Below are 15,415 nucleotides of genomic sequence, written 5' to 3'. Positions count from 1 at the left end.
AAAAAAAAAAAAAACACCTATAGGAAACGACCCGAATCATTCATTTCCAGTGCTCTAAACATTATCACTTACTGGGGTTATTGTGGCTTGTGCTCGATACGAGTAATGCATTTTGTAAACATTTCACTTGCAGCTCTATATGGAAAACGACCTTACCCTTAAGTTTCGAACTTACCTAATTATAATGACAAAAATTGTCTTTTAACGATTTTCAAAAGGATAGGGATTAAAAAAAAAAAAATAAAGGGGGGTGCCCGTAAAACTCCGTACATCGAAAAACATCAAGAGAATTGAACGTGTCCGATGGCGAAACGTTACTGCCAATCGCATAACCCTATTAATAATGGTAAAAAATGGCCGTGCCTCGTTGTTGATGGAGCTTATAAACTGAACTATCGTGTAAATTAACCCATATTTGCCTAAGATTAAAATTTTACCTTTTATTCACAATATTATTACGTGGACGATATTTTATACGCCAGTATTTACTATATACGGTCACTCTTTTCATAGGAAAGGTGTGTTTATTTATATAGTGTGTCCGTTATTCAGGCACGGTCACTTTAGCTACATTTGTTTTTATTTCCTAGCAATTTGTACTACATCAGTAAGTATGGTTAGTGATCGCATAACAATTGCATCGTCAAATTTGAAACCTGTATTTATAATCCTTTGTCGCAGGATCCTCCCTTACATTACTATACAGAGTACTCATGAACTCGTTTTTTTTCCACTTATCACACAAATAGTGAGGTTTTTTTCTTGAAGAAAAAACATAACTCTATCGACATAATTCAATTTGTTATGTTGACCTTGTTCTTGCGATCTCTGAGCAGACCTTTTGTAGAAATTGTGTCTGGAATCTATTTCATTTGATAGATCTCTTAATTAAGACAAAATGCATTGATCTGTTTTGTTTATTTCAAGTAATATGTGGATTTTAAAAAAAAGACACACAGGTAATAATCATTATTGAATTGTCAATTTCTGGAAATATAAAATTTTTAAAATTTAAGCAGATTTTTCCCGAAAAACAAAAGTTTTCCCTCTTATGCTCTGAATCATGCCATATGATCTTAGAAAAAAAAAAAGTTAATTGACAACTACCCTTTTGATTTCGCTATGTTTCTTGATAAAAGCAGCTAATACAGCCGTGCTAAAAGTTCTTCGATAAGTACACTTTCAAGATGATTATGATCAAGCGTTTACCAAAAGTACTTAAGTTAGCCGGAACTTGAGAAGAATACGAAAGTACTCGCTTCCTAGAATAGCATTCAAACCTTTTCGGAACAAAAAAAAGGTCAACATTCCGGAAATGAGATCGTATAAAACAATCAACAAATCGTTAATAGATACATCGTGAATTTGCTAAATCGCGTTCTAGTCTAGGTTTCACAAAGTCGATTTAATAGTAACTTTGTATATAAGTTAGAATCCTTGAAACATAGTTGTGACGTTGTTGTTCCATTCGCGCAGTATACTTCTCCAAACAGCGTCAGTTCTCAAACATTTCGGCTGAATATTTGCCCTTGTGCTTTGATCCAAGGAAATTTACACTGTTCTAAAACAAGGCCATAATTCTGGACTGTATTGTGCCGCTATCGTAACGCCTGTTTCTAAGATATAGCATATTTTAGCCAGGGTCTTCTGCCGCTAGCACAATAATAACTGTTATCTGTAATTGAACAGCATACATAATATAAAAAATAGCTTTTTTCGGTTCCTTCATCTGTAGCTGCTTTCCTTGGCAGTCTAAGATACGCGCATAACACAGTCTCAATTCACCAAATCCATCATGAGGGGTATATCACTTCATGACTTCCACCGGTCACAAAACAACGGTGAAGTGCAAGTGACTCTGAGTGGGTCTGAGTGGGAGGCATAAAAATTCAAGGGCATAATGGGGCAAAAAAAAACTGTTAGCCTGAACCATACCAATGGTAATACATTGATATGCATTTCAGGTACATATATCGGACGGCCAAATTATTATCTCCGTAAATATAAAACAAATCATTTTCTGTTAAAATTCATTTTTTCTCTCGGTGATCAGTAATTCTGGCTTTATCGTCCACGAGTCCGCTTTATCTCAATTGAAATCCCCGCGTGTTCTTACAATATTTCAAAACCCTTTCGAATTTACTGATTTCAAAGAGGCAACAGTGTCAGTATAGAAATTTATTAGGTGGCAAGGTCCCAGAGAATTCTGCCAATTGTGTCCGCGATACGCGAGCTTCACTCTGGCGGGCCTTTGAGCATGAACAGCATCTTGCGTATCTCAGCCAACTACTGACTATGGTTAACACGAACCCCTATATTCAAATAAGCAACAATTCGATCCTGCGAGCGTGTGTCGTATGATTTTATAGCATTCAAATAACCAGGACATAGAGAAGTTAAGCGATGTGGAACACAGCGTTTCCCTTAACACTAAAATGCGTCTCTGGCGCCTACGTGCCCATTTGAATACTGTTACTGCCGCTACTGTTTCTGCTCATCTCTGGTCGCCAGGGTGCATTGGTTCGCATTCAGACCTTAGCAGCACACAATTCTACTTGTCGTCGAAGCTGAGTCGAGCTGTAAGCGTTGTCGGCACGTCCTGCCATGAGCTTCATTGAAGTTTATGGAGCAGAAGCAAAACAACAGTTCCGGTGCGACACGAACCGCTACCTCTATGGCCGCTCTAGCAGCGTTAATTGAATGCACACTCAAACTGAGCCCCGTAAACAAAAAAAAAAGCGAAAGATTTAACATAAGCTCCTTGTGGGGGCAATAAGACTGGTGCCTCGGTATAGAAAGGAAGTTTTCTATTTCACTTGGCATCTGTGAGGCAAAGAATGGTGATCTGGGCATGACAGAATAGAATAATAATAACAACAACAACAACGATTTCAGGGCGTGCTCGCCTTCGTCCATACGAAACGATCTATACTACTACTACTACTACTACTACTACTGACGTACGCCAGTAGTTTTGGAGAAAATCGCATATCATGGGGAAGGCTGGATGGGCTTTAGAACACTCTTCCCGACGAAGACGCCAGTTCAATGAAGTCTAGCAATGACCTGTTAATGATCACACTTATACACCAGGTTTAATAGGCGGCCCGTTTAATATATAGGTGCATAAGGTTGTTTAGCTACCTTCAACGTCTCTGGATTCTCTATGTTAGCCAATATCAAAGTGCGTAGGTAATAGAAATTTGTTAGCAATTTTTGAACGATCCATACCTGCTGTACTTGGTTGAATCTCTGTGGTCTCGATTGAGTCAAGCAATTTTTGCTAGTTTAGCCCATCGAGACCGAAAGACAAAGCAGTAGGTAGCCGCGAACCGTACCTAGCATAAGATCAATCTGCCTGAGATCACCGGATGGAAGAAATGCGCGTTTAATTGCGCCCGGCAATTGTATTACACAATCAGTAAGTCATATAATATACTGAATTGACCATGAACGGCCAATGAAATATGTAGTTCGAAGGCGGTGATGGTGCTAGCAGGGTCTGTTAAGGCGCTAGTGGCTGACTGGACGCAATTAGGGTATTTTCTACAGGTTGACGGCTCAGCCAACCAGTCAGGGGTCATCCTCAAAGATCGCCACCTCGACAGACGCTAAGCGATTCCTTAGTCGCTAGCCGATATATTGTCGGCTTTCAAGCAACGGCCTAGTGTTTTGCAATAGATCACAAGCAAAAATTTATAATGCAAGACTTTCATGTGGATGTCACAGACCTTTTCAACTTAGCATGAATTACGACTTGTCAAATCCCTTATAGTAAACATTAGCAATGCGGCTCGAATTCCGGCGTGAGGAAGCTCGTGCCCACTATTGACAAAAAGAAATACTTTTAACAAGACCCTTCGCTAGTATAAATCATTTGCCATTGGTTTGAATTTGCCGCTGCCGGCCGCCTTTCTGATAAGTTCTTTTGAAGTTCAAATAGTGGCTATCTATTTCGATAACGTGTAAGCGTCGACGAATAATATATGACCAATTGGTAATAACTATCGAATGAGAAATGTTCTCCTGAAAACCTTGTACGATTGCGAGCATCTTGTGTGTGCTTGTAAGTTTGCCTGGGCGTACGTCTTGCTAGAGCATAGGTTTCGCGTAATATTGAAATAGATGCTCGCTGGAAATAGAGGGAGTAAGATTTGGCCCCAGTTGCCGTATCAATCAGTGCCTCAGCTTTTAATCCCATTGGGCACATGAAACTACCAGAGTTGGTCTTGAAGGTTTTACCGCCAAATACCAACAGAGGCTGGCATAGGTACTTAAGATTAATTGCTCATAGCCTAGTGTATACTTTTAGCACAAATGATACTTTAACAGATAGCTAGCTTTAGGTGTGTCTCGCAGACTTCGAAGATGGATTTCTTGCTCTAGCGCTACACCAACAACAGGTCCCATCAAGCTATTTATCTTCGATTTGGTTCACCAGTTAACAGCGATTTGCTCTCAAGATTCGTATTTAACTTTGTGCATCTCCTTAGTTTCGATGTATCTGAAGAAGAAGAAGAAGAAGAAGAACTAACTCTCACGCTGGATGATAACATCGGTCCTCCGGAGCCTAGTGGTACTAATTGATCCATGCTTATTTAATCCCACCCTACTTTCGGACGACTCAATTTTCCGTGGACCAATTCCAACGTAGAATGTCATCGATGCTTCCATCTAATTTTCTATTGTCTCTAATAAATAGAGATTCGATCAACGTCTCCCGGATATAAAAGCCCCTTACTAGAGTAGTGACAAATGTAGCAAGTATACAACGTACGCCGTGTAGTAAATCATAGTTTTGGCCAACGTGACAGCGTAGCGGCTCGAGTCTGAATTCGTGAAAGATGAACTTTATTACTAGTAACGGAGGTCACCATCAAATCATGCATCTACTATAGATGCTGCAGGTACTTTATTAAGTCTCAAAAGTCTATTTGCCTTTAGTTTGACGTCCAGAATGATTATGTTAGCATTGAATCCGATCAATAGACCTGTCAATCTCTTAATAGACGCTCCATTTATCTCTCTAATAGTAAAATCAACTAAAATGAATCAGGTAGGCTGGCAGAATGTACATTCTTATCGTACGGTATGGATAGGATAATGAAGTAAGAAAGTAGTATACTCGTTTATAGTACTTGGTAGAATAGAATATCTACCTATATGAAATTCTTGCTTAGAGCCATTATATAGAAACTCCTATTAACGGCACTTCCTGCACGCTTAGCTACAAACAGTACTAGATTAACTAACATCAATGACGAAACCAATAATCAATTGACAACTCTAAAATATGATGTGTCAGGTGAGTTGACAAACATATATATATATATATATATACATAAATTGTTAGTGATCTGGAGCTTACCATCCTTCTCAGAGCCGTTGTGTTTTTCGTTCGAATTAACAGAAAAAAAAAACACTCAGTATGGTATCATCATATCTTCATCGCGCGAGGGATAATCCTTTTCATCGCGCTCAGCAGCCTCGAACACCTAATGTCGTAAGTTGTTAACAATAATATAATACGACACCAGGTAGAACCAGACCAATGCGGAAGATCTAGACTTTTAGGTCGTACACATTCTTGCATTTAGACTAGCTCTTGCAGTAGCAGAGCGTCTGCACACTTACATTAACCCAAAAAGCAAATGTCGTAAACATCCTACTTTTGCGTAAGGTCAAACCAGTTGGGGCAGTCAAGCTTAACTTGGCCCAAGGCAGTAGCTTACCGCAGTTGAAAGGATTTAGATATTGTTAGCATTCGTAGAAGGGAGAAAAATTCAGGTGGCACTAGAGACAGGTCCGCCTTTGCTGCTGTGTTCATTTTTTTAGCTGGCACTGGTCTCAATTAATGACTGGGAACTTTCGTTCTTTATGCGTCATAGGGTTACTGTATTTAATTGATTTCACTTCAGTTATGAGTAGGTTGTAAACGAACCAATTACTATACGAGCATATACTATAACTGATGATGCATTCATGCTCAGTGCAATCGCCATTAACCCTCAAGGCTGCGGTAATTGTTTAACCAAGGGCTCCGGTTTTTTTTCGTGTCAAACTCGACCATCGACTTCGATTAGATTCGATGGCGGCACCACTTTTGCGCTGACACAACCATTCTTGGCCGAACCAAAATTCGACCCAACAGGTAGCGGGTCGACTGATTGTGAATTAATGTGGAAGGAACCACAACATCTCATAGACAGGACTGGGATGGCAGGATAGGCCTCGGGGGGTTGTCCTCGTCCTAAAGTCCGTTTTCGCTGAACAAGTCGTGGCAAGACCTACAATGCACCAATCGATTCTGCGTACTCAGGTGAAAGAAAAATACTTCATGAGGGAATGCTGGTAGCGCTCCTAAGAAGTACCAAGCTTTGTCAAGAATGTTGTTTAATATTTTTCGCCAAAATGGACGTCGAGTATAGGAAAATAACTCGTAGTTTTCTTTTTTTTTTTTTTTTTTTTTTATCACCATAGTACACCATTTGACGTACAGCGTGTCCCGTGTTTTGCGGGAAGTCAACTATTCGTCTGCCGTAATAATCGCATACACTAGACCAAGGCCCACGTGATTTCCATTTTTTCTGAGGCTGAAGAGGCACCTGAAAAAGAAGGGCTTTGAGGTGACCGAGCAAAACCTAAGAAAACACGACAGCAAATTAAATGCAAAAATTGCATTGGCAATTGAGACAAAACGAGAGTACAAGTATTCACTAAATCGAGCAAATTACTTGGAATAAGACCATCGGAAATAATTACGCAATTAAGGCTAGCACCATAAACTACAGGTAGCTTTAAAACTCTGGGCTCGTTGTTCCACTAATTTCTGTAGGCAAATATTAGGCAAAGGTTCACCTAGAATGAGAAAAAGGTGTCCGATATTCACGAACAAAACGAATAGCGTAATCATAGGTCAGGCTCACATGAGCCGGGACACTTACATCAAGATAGTAAACGAAGCCTATTGGAACTCATCCGACAACTACGTTATATGAAGCTACTTTAAGGCTTCGAACAAAACTCGGTCAACAAAAAAAAAATCGATTTCGCAGTCGTATTCATAGATGGAAATGCCGTAGGAACTACATATATAGTTGGAACATATGTTAAAGCGGCAAGACGAGCCAGCTACTGAAATACAGGTGGTCTCTGTAACGTAACGGTATAAAGTCAACATCCATAATTAGACGGAAACTACCTACACAAACCTCGAATGGTAAGCACGCTACACGTGTCCGTTACTCTCTATCAGCTTTCAAGTTCTGCTGTCTACCATTAAAATTACAATTTATAGTGATTAATATCGATTAGTATCGGTCCTTCAATTGTCTTCTCTGTTCTGTTTTGTCTGCTGTGCTGGTGTTCATGATATAACAGGCCCTACCGGCCGACATCGCAACCGCCTCAAATGATTCACCGTTACCCCGCTTACTCGTCCAGTCTACGAGAGACGCATGAGTGTTAATTGTTCGCTCCGAAGCAACGGAGTAAAAACCAAGGTAAGATTACAGGCTCTAGTTTTTGCCCGCCTTCGTCGGGACACAAAAGGAAGGAACGATGAAGCTAAATTTTCGACAGTCTGAAGCGATTCTTCTACCTGTGCTTTTACGTAAGTGACGAGAATTGTTTTAGGTACTACTGGTTTTGTATGTGCGCACAAGATGAGCCAGAAATCACTGGGCAGTATCAAACAATATTAAAATCATTCAACAGTTGCCTATTTCACACATGTTTATAGTGACAAATTATTGTAATAAACAACGAGTTTAACTGTGTATCCTAATGTAATTTTACAATGTGGGAAGGATAAACTATATGATATTCTGACAGGAGACAGAAAAAAGCTTTAGAAGAGACGCACTGGTGTGATACGGTTTCAGCGTATACTTCTAAAGCTATGGCATTATAAGATATACAAATATAGAAATAGTATCACGGTGTTCCCGTTAAAAATTTGTTACTCAGATCCGTTTTCTGCATATCAATGAATACGATAGAGAGCGTATGTAGTTGTGCGTTTGAGTTCAGAGTGTACTAGATACTATTACTATATATATATATATATATATATATATATATATATATAGATATAAGATATTTAATACCATGACTGAGTTCAAATGAGAGCTTTGTTAGCGGCATCCCTCGTTAGAGTTAACGCATGCAATATTGTGCAACGACGTATAGGTCATGCTTACGGAATCGGCGAACGGAACTCTTTTTACATAGTCTGTGCTATACAATAGGGTCAACTATGTAAACTCTATCTATTTAACCAAGCTAAATCGAATATAAAAAGGAACAAGGCTTTGTGAGATAAATCTTTAGATTGCAGACCTTTTGGATCAAAACGCTTTCGCAAATCGTCAAAAGTATTTGCTCCTATCTAGACCGTTTGCCTTTTTTCATCAAACGACGGAAAACGTGTCGAATCTATTCAAACCCTTCGTGTTTCGAGCAATTTCTTTTGTGCATCGTTCTTCTGGATTTAGGACTTATACAGCTTTTGAAACAAGCCAGTCATATAAGAACTGGCTTAGTATGATAAGTTAACAAAGTTGCACCTCAACAGAGAATCAGCTCGTTTATATGAACGGGATGCTCTAATACAACAGAACAGGATAAAACAGCCGCGTAGGTCGACTTCGTACTACGTTTACATGCAGAAGACGTACGTTCTATCAAATCTAATCTTAGATTTGGTCAAAAAATATTTGACCTTTTGTCCGCTTGTATCCCCCCCCGCCCCCGCCCCCGCCCCCCCAAAAACCCTAAAAAAGTTCTTATATTGTAATTACTGGACAAGTACAAGTTCTTGGCATTTATCAGTATTTGAGAAAATAGGTGACGCTATATGTATGATGGGGCATTTCATCGGCGCTATGAATGGAAAGACGACCAGCAGCTTTTTAACTACACACCCCACTGTGTGGCTAATGCAATCTATCTAATTGAAACTGAATTGCTAGCTTCAAGTTCTACGTTTTGAACCGTCATTCACTGCCTTCGAAGTATCGTCTGATGTTTACCGTAAAACTAGGTACTTCAAAATGACCTAAATACATGCTAAGTTAATAATTTGGCTTTTTCCGAATAGAACTGAAAGCGATCAACTTTCTTCTCTGGGGCTGCGTGTTCGCCTGAGTACCCATCGTTCAAATACATTTAGGACACAGGTTAAAGGTAAAACTAATCTAGTCAAAAATTAGATAGCTATTGCTCGTGCTGTGTAGGTAAGGATCACTAGTATCTAGGCTTAATTGTCGATCCACAATGGCACGTATTCTACTAACAGTTGTTTTGCGTACAGAATATAGGTGATGAGAGTTAAATATGTGGATTCGATGGTACCTGTGCGATAATATTTTCGAAAAATTTAGTTCGAAACAATGCTAACTAGGGCTGGTTCCTATTTATTTTTGGAACTTACGTCAGGTTCCGTTCTATCTATATAGGAGCAGATATATACCGGCACACTGGACAGTTGCTATTTCACATCAAACTAAAGCAACTGTAGTAGAGTGTCAAGGATCCCAAAATAACCACTATATGCGCCAAGTGTACTGTGTATAGAAGAAAGTTCACTTTTTAATTGAGCATAAATACGTGCACGCAATAGGCGCAGATGTTCCACTGGGAAAGTATTTGTTCTGCCGGTGTATATTGCAATCCATTAACCTTGTACCTGGCTATTGTTAGATACAACCGCCAACGAGTTGTCGCACCCCCCCCTGCCGTACTATCTTTGTAGAGCTATTGGCCCTAATTAACTTAGAGCAGTATCGCCTGTCTATTTTGCCTTTCGTACACGGGGCTTTTCTTGTAGTTGACGCTGACCGTTGCCGTTTGTCTGCTCAGGACAGACTCTCGAGACACAGACAGTGACATCTTCTATCGGTGTATTGTGCCACTTTCTTTCCTGTAGCAGCCGGCCAATGGTTTTAAACAAATCATTAATTTCCATACCGCATTGTGTACGCTTGCCGGCGGCCGGAAAACGCACGACAATGCTCTCAAAAGGCTTCAGACGTTGAGTTGGCCGCCATGGTCTGCATCGAAGGAACTTTAACCCATTCACACGCGCACGTACTGCGTAGGGCCATACTATGTTTTATCAAAGCTACCTAACAGCACAGATCAGCCAGCTAACTGTAATTATTTATTAGAATTCATGTAAACACAGTGCTTGCAATCAACTAGCGACATTTACTTAGAAAAAATTGGCCCGAATATTGAATAGATAGCAAAGCTAAGTCGTGAGAACTTTCAAAACAACAGCATATACGTATATTATTTGTCTTATAAGAGCTCGCAGTTCCTTTATGCAAACATATAGCACCAACTTGACACGAAGCTAACATGGTCTCCGCGGCCGTAGAAGTTTATCGAAATATAAGGCAAAATCGTTTAACCGCCATTTTCGAATTCTTCTAAGTGTATCCAGTTGGAAAGGCGGAGAGATAAGGGTTCCTCGGGATGACCACATTGACCGGCCACTGAAGTTCTGGTACCATAACCATAATGCTTCTGGTAAAGCTACCGAGTCTCCTAGTTTTTAAAAAAATATCGTTTCTAAATAAATCCCTTGTCAACTTTTATGAATCGTCGTTGCTGCCGGGGACGAAATAAGTTTCGCTATTGAATAATTTCGATATTTTGTGAACGGTGATGTAGAGCAGAGAATATTGATAGTTTCTTTCGAGAAAATCCAGGAGCCGAATTTTCTTAAACTTTTTTTGCCATTTTTTATGAATCCTTAATTGTTTAAATTTCTTAGTCTGCTACCAACTCTGCTATAATTAGTTGTATATAGCTCATCTGTAGGTTACACTTACTAATATCGCCGAAAATGCAGTTGCAGTTGAAAAGTTCTCTGTGGATCAAAGAAGAAATGCGTGTGAAGATAAGTATTGGATGGTCTTGATCTTGCAGTTTTATCAGATCCAAATATAGCTGAATTGAAACTATAATTGAACGCGAATTATGATGAATGATGTTTATATTGAATAAAAATACCCGTAAGGAATAACACTTAGCGCATGCCAGCAATTTCACTAAAGTATCTATTATTTTTTTGACATAGCCTTGGAAATAACTCATAGAAAAAAATTCCATATTTAAACGGAATATATATGATTTGTTAGGCATAAATAACATTACGATAGACCTTTACTTCGGCTGATTTATTACTGTCTGCTGCTATCCCGTAGAGCTATCTACAGGCCCTGAATGAGAATTAGCTCTAGATACAGGACTTCGCATTGAAATTGAGGTCTGCTTCGGGGAGAAGAGCTACATCTACTCCTAATCAACAAGTAGAACGTTTATATTGGGCCAAATATCATGGAAATACCACGAATCACGAACGCACAAGTCAAATACGAAAGGCTTAAGGACACCGGCATACCAATCTGCTGTGTCGTGACAACTGTACCGCAAAGAATAGATAGTTATAAGAAGTTGTATGACCCATGTTCCACTTTCCCGCGAACGAAGACAGAGCATTTCATATAGATTCTACAACTGTAGATCTACTACAGAGACATTGCAGAGTTTATCAGTGTTTCGCAATGTCGTAGGTCCGACATACGTTCATCACCCCAGTACGTGGCTTCACAGGAAGTTGAACAAAACTTGTGTACGATTATAAAGCATATCAAATATAACTGTGCTCGCCTTGAAGCGCTGTCAAACTCTGTCTTCTAGCTTAATAGAAAAGCTTTGTATCACAAACATGAGAATCGTCTTCGAGCGACTATGGTGTTCGGCATAAGAATACAGTTGCTGGCGGATGTCACGTGCTCTAATTGCAACGATAACCACGAATTAAGCTACGACTACCAGCTTGTCAGGTAGTGACATAGGCATTTTTTTTTCGGGGCGCAATGGACGCCGTCAACACGCCCAGTGATAAGCGGGCCCATGCGAAACATGGCTAATATCTAAGTGGTAATCGTCCAGTCAGCGAAAGAAGCCACAGCTAGTGCGATTGGCGAGATCAAATGATATATACTAGAGTGTAGCTCCGTTTGACAAAACAGGCCGTTTTTCTGAGTTACAAAGCAGACCACGCTCTCAGCATGCCTCTTTGCCTATGTCACGGAGGCCAACGACGACAGGTCAACTTGAATCGTAGCTGATTGTTATGGGACACCCCTTGTCACTCCTATAGCCGCTGAAAAAGGTATTATAATCAAATAATAAGAAAGGAAAATTAAATAAAACAGCACGTCCGACTGGTCCTCTGATAACGAAAGCCATGCGGGTGGTTTGCAGTACTTAGTCGGCGGGTTTTATTCAGCTATTTATCAACTATAGCTCACAATACTCGTCAATATAAAATACAAGACAGTTATATCATACATGGACGTATGATATAATTGCTTTATGATATAATAGATGCTTTTGTGCCTGATTCTGTTCATTTGAAAGAAGTTCCGTAACGGGGGGCTTTCCATCAACAATCTTTAGGAAACACTAACTAACACATTTACTAATAATACATGTTTGTGCTATTAAACAAATTTAATCGTAGAAAAAAAAACTATTCAAGCAGTTTTGTTCATGTTTCCTATCAGGACACGTACACTTAGGCCTCCATTCGTGTTCCACAGGCGAGGTTGCGATGATTTCTAATTCTAGCTAACCAATGGATATAGAAAGTGATATTTTTTATAGCTGCCGATAACAACCACGAACAGTCAATAACGTAATGCAATATACTGAAACCACGGCTACCCTGAAAGGAATACATTTCGACCTTAAATCATTCGCCAATAAAACAGAGAGACAACCGTATAGGTGTAGCTTCGGCTATAAATGCGCCATTGGCAGTAATCACTGGACGTTGTATCAACTTCCAATAGGAACTGTTAATGGTCGCATCGGCCAGTAAGGACCTGTAGAGCTGCTCGTAGTCCCCTTTGGCCTTACAACCTCGGATGTACAGTTAGCCTAACCTGTTGTAAGTTCGTTCACCGCCAATTCAGTATGGTAAACCTGTGATACAGGTATTATGCAATAGTACACTTAATATTTCTTAACAAAGTTTCGTTGACATTTTGCTGAACATTCGCTGACTTTGCCCGCGTAGACTGCTTCCGAATTTTGCTCCTAATTTATGTAATGCAAAATATGTACATAACTATAAACTATATTACTTTACCTAAATCAATCAGAGATCCCGTAAATAACTATAATGCATTCTGCTAGTTTGCCTCGAACTGTGAGAATAGGTACTTGAGTGACCCACCGAATGTATGAACGAGATTCGTACATTGCTACTTCAGTCCATAGTTTACTAACGATCGCCTTTCTCATATACCGCGCAATGGGAATGTGTATGTATATTTAGCAATAATCAGGTTAAGTGTGCCGCATCAGGATGCACATCTTCTACGACAATTTTGCAGGCTCGTTAACCTGTGAAGGTAGTCGCGGTGGGCAACAGTGGTGGAACTCCTGCGGAGGCTCGGTACTTAAGTCAGACTAAGTTGGGCGTGCACTCCTAACTGGTTCTAGATAGCGGTATTGCATTGCCATTCAGTGCCCGCCTTCATTTCCTGCACCCCAGTATTTGTCCCTCAAGCCCACTGGATAGGCAATGATGTTAGCAGAATGGCATTATGTAGTGGGAAACGATCCGTAACAATGGAAACCAGGGACTTCGCCACTCGATGTGTAAACGTTGTTCCGTTGAGTGTTTAAATACCAGAGTCAGTGGTTTCGACCAAAGTGAACAAACTGAGCGTGGCTTCGCTCACACAGGAACAAGGGGAAGGAAAAGTGCGGTTCCCTGTAAATTTCCATAATTCTTCCACGGCATGGCCCTTAAAGGTTCTGCTGTAAACGACATCTTTCAAACAACGCTATGCTGTCAGATCCATGTTTAATCTTTTGTTTAACATAACACCTACGGCTACATTATGGGCATTAGTGCAGGGTATTCACTAATCGTGTACTAAAATTTGGCTTTGTGCAAGAGCGCAGGAGGCAGGAAAAAGAACAAATTGTCTTTGAAACTGAAGCGTAAAAGTCATTCTAACCAGCATCTGAGTCCTCTGAGTAGATGGAAGGTGAGAGGTTTTTTTAGAGAGCAAAGTTTCACCAATGAAAATATGAACGGGTAAAGTTTTTTCCAATCAATTCCTGCAGTACTCAGACATCGAGCTTTTTTTTTTTGAGACACTGAGCTTTCTTCAAATGGTTTAAAACTCTTGGATATGGATGAATATTTAGTTCCTCATCGCTACTCCTAGATAGTTGTGCTCAACTTCCACAGGAATTTCAGCAATTTTTTTCTTAACTGGTGGATTACTACAAGCAGTATTTTTCATGTCGAAATTTCCAAAACAAAAGTAACTATTCTGATAACCTATTTCGATCATAAATAACAGACGTTTTTCATGGACCTCGATAGCATTTGTGCCTCTACTGCAATAAAATTGTATAGCGATTTTTTTTGCGGACATTTCAGCCGTACTTAAGGCGCTTGATCTTGAATTTGAATAGAGGAATTCTAACAATATTAGCACCCCAACTATCACCCCAAATCTTCGTTTTCAGAGAGCACAAACGCTGACCCAACGCAACTTATCTTGCCTGCAATATATGATTTCAAGGCCATCTAGCTTAAAAAGTGGTCATACGTTGTCAATAACCCAATGTTTCGTTTCCAAATGAAATGTTTCTCACCCCATGTATGTTAAGCAACATTAATGTTATATAGCTCATACGAACGTGGTATTTATCTAATATAATAATAATAATAATAATAATACGGTTTAAACAAATGAACATCAAAAAGGTTCTAATTTTGCCAAATTGATCCGCACATCTACACGTAATTCACTTAGAAAAGTCACCGCTATACGTAGTAGTAGCAGTATGATTCCCATTAGCCCTTTTCCCATTATAAAATAATATTAGCTTTGTTCTTATATAATATAAATAATAGTAGCGATGCTCTTTATTAAGCGTCATATACTGCCGAAAGGCTCTCTGTAACAGTATTTAAGCCTTTTATGTGCTTCGTTCACACATTTCTCAGATTACAAAATGTTGTTCAAAATCTAGGTCCAAAATGTAAGGATGCCAGGTATAAAAAAGCGCCTTGAACACAGCATTTTTCTAAGGTAAAAGGCCATGGAAACATGCAGAGACAAAGAGTTGGCGGCATGGTCTTAAAACTGAAAGTAGTCTTCTAAACGTGCTAGATTTGAAAGAAACGGAAAAAACGTATTCCACTAGAGCTTGTGAATTCAGCGGGTATAAGAAAAATTAACTTGAGGAACTACAAACAGACATACTATTATTTTATCTGATCGTAACCCTCTAATACTGCTTGTTCGATTCTAAAGATAGTAGCTCGTTCAACAGTTCTCTCACAACATAGACCAAAGACCATACATCG

The sequence above is a fragment of the Varroa jacobsoni genome, unplaced genomic scaffold, assembly GCF_002532875.2.
Source record: "Varroa jacobsoni isolate VJ856 unplaced genomic scaffold, vjacob_1.0 scaffold_681, whole genome shotgun sequence".
In the NCBI taxonomy this organism is placed as follows: Eukaryota; Metazoa; Arthropoda; class Arachnida; order Mesostigmata; family Varroidae; genus Varroa; species Varroa jacobsoni.
This window is presented reverse-complemented; position numbering follows the sequence as displayed.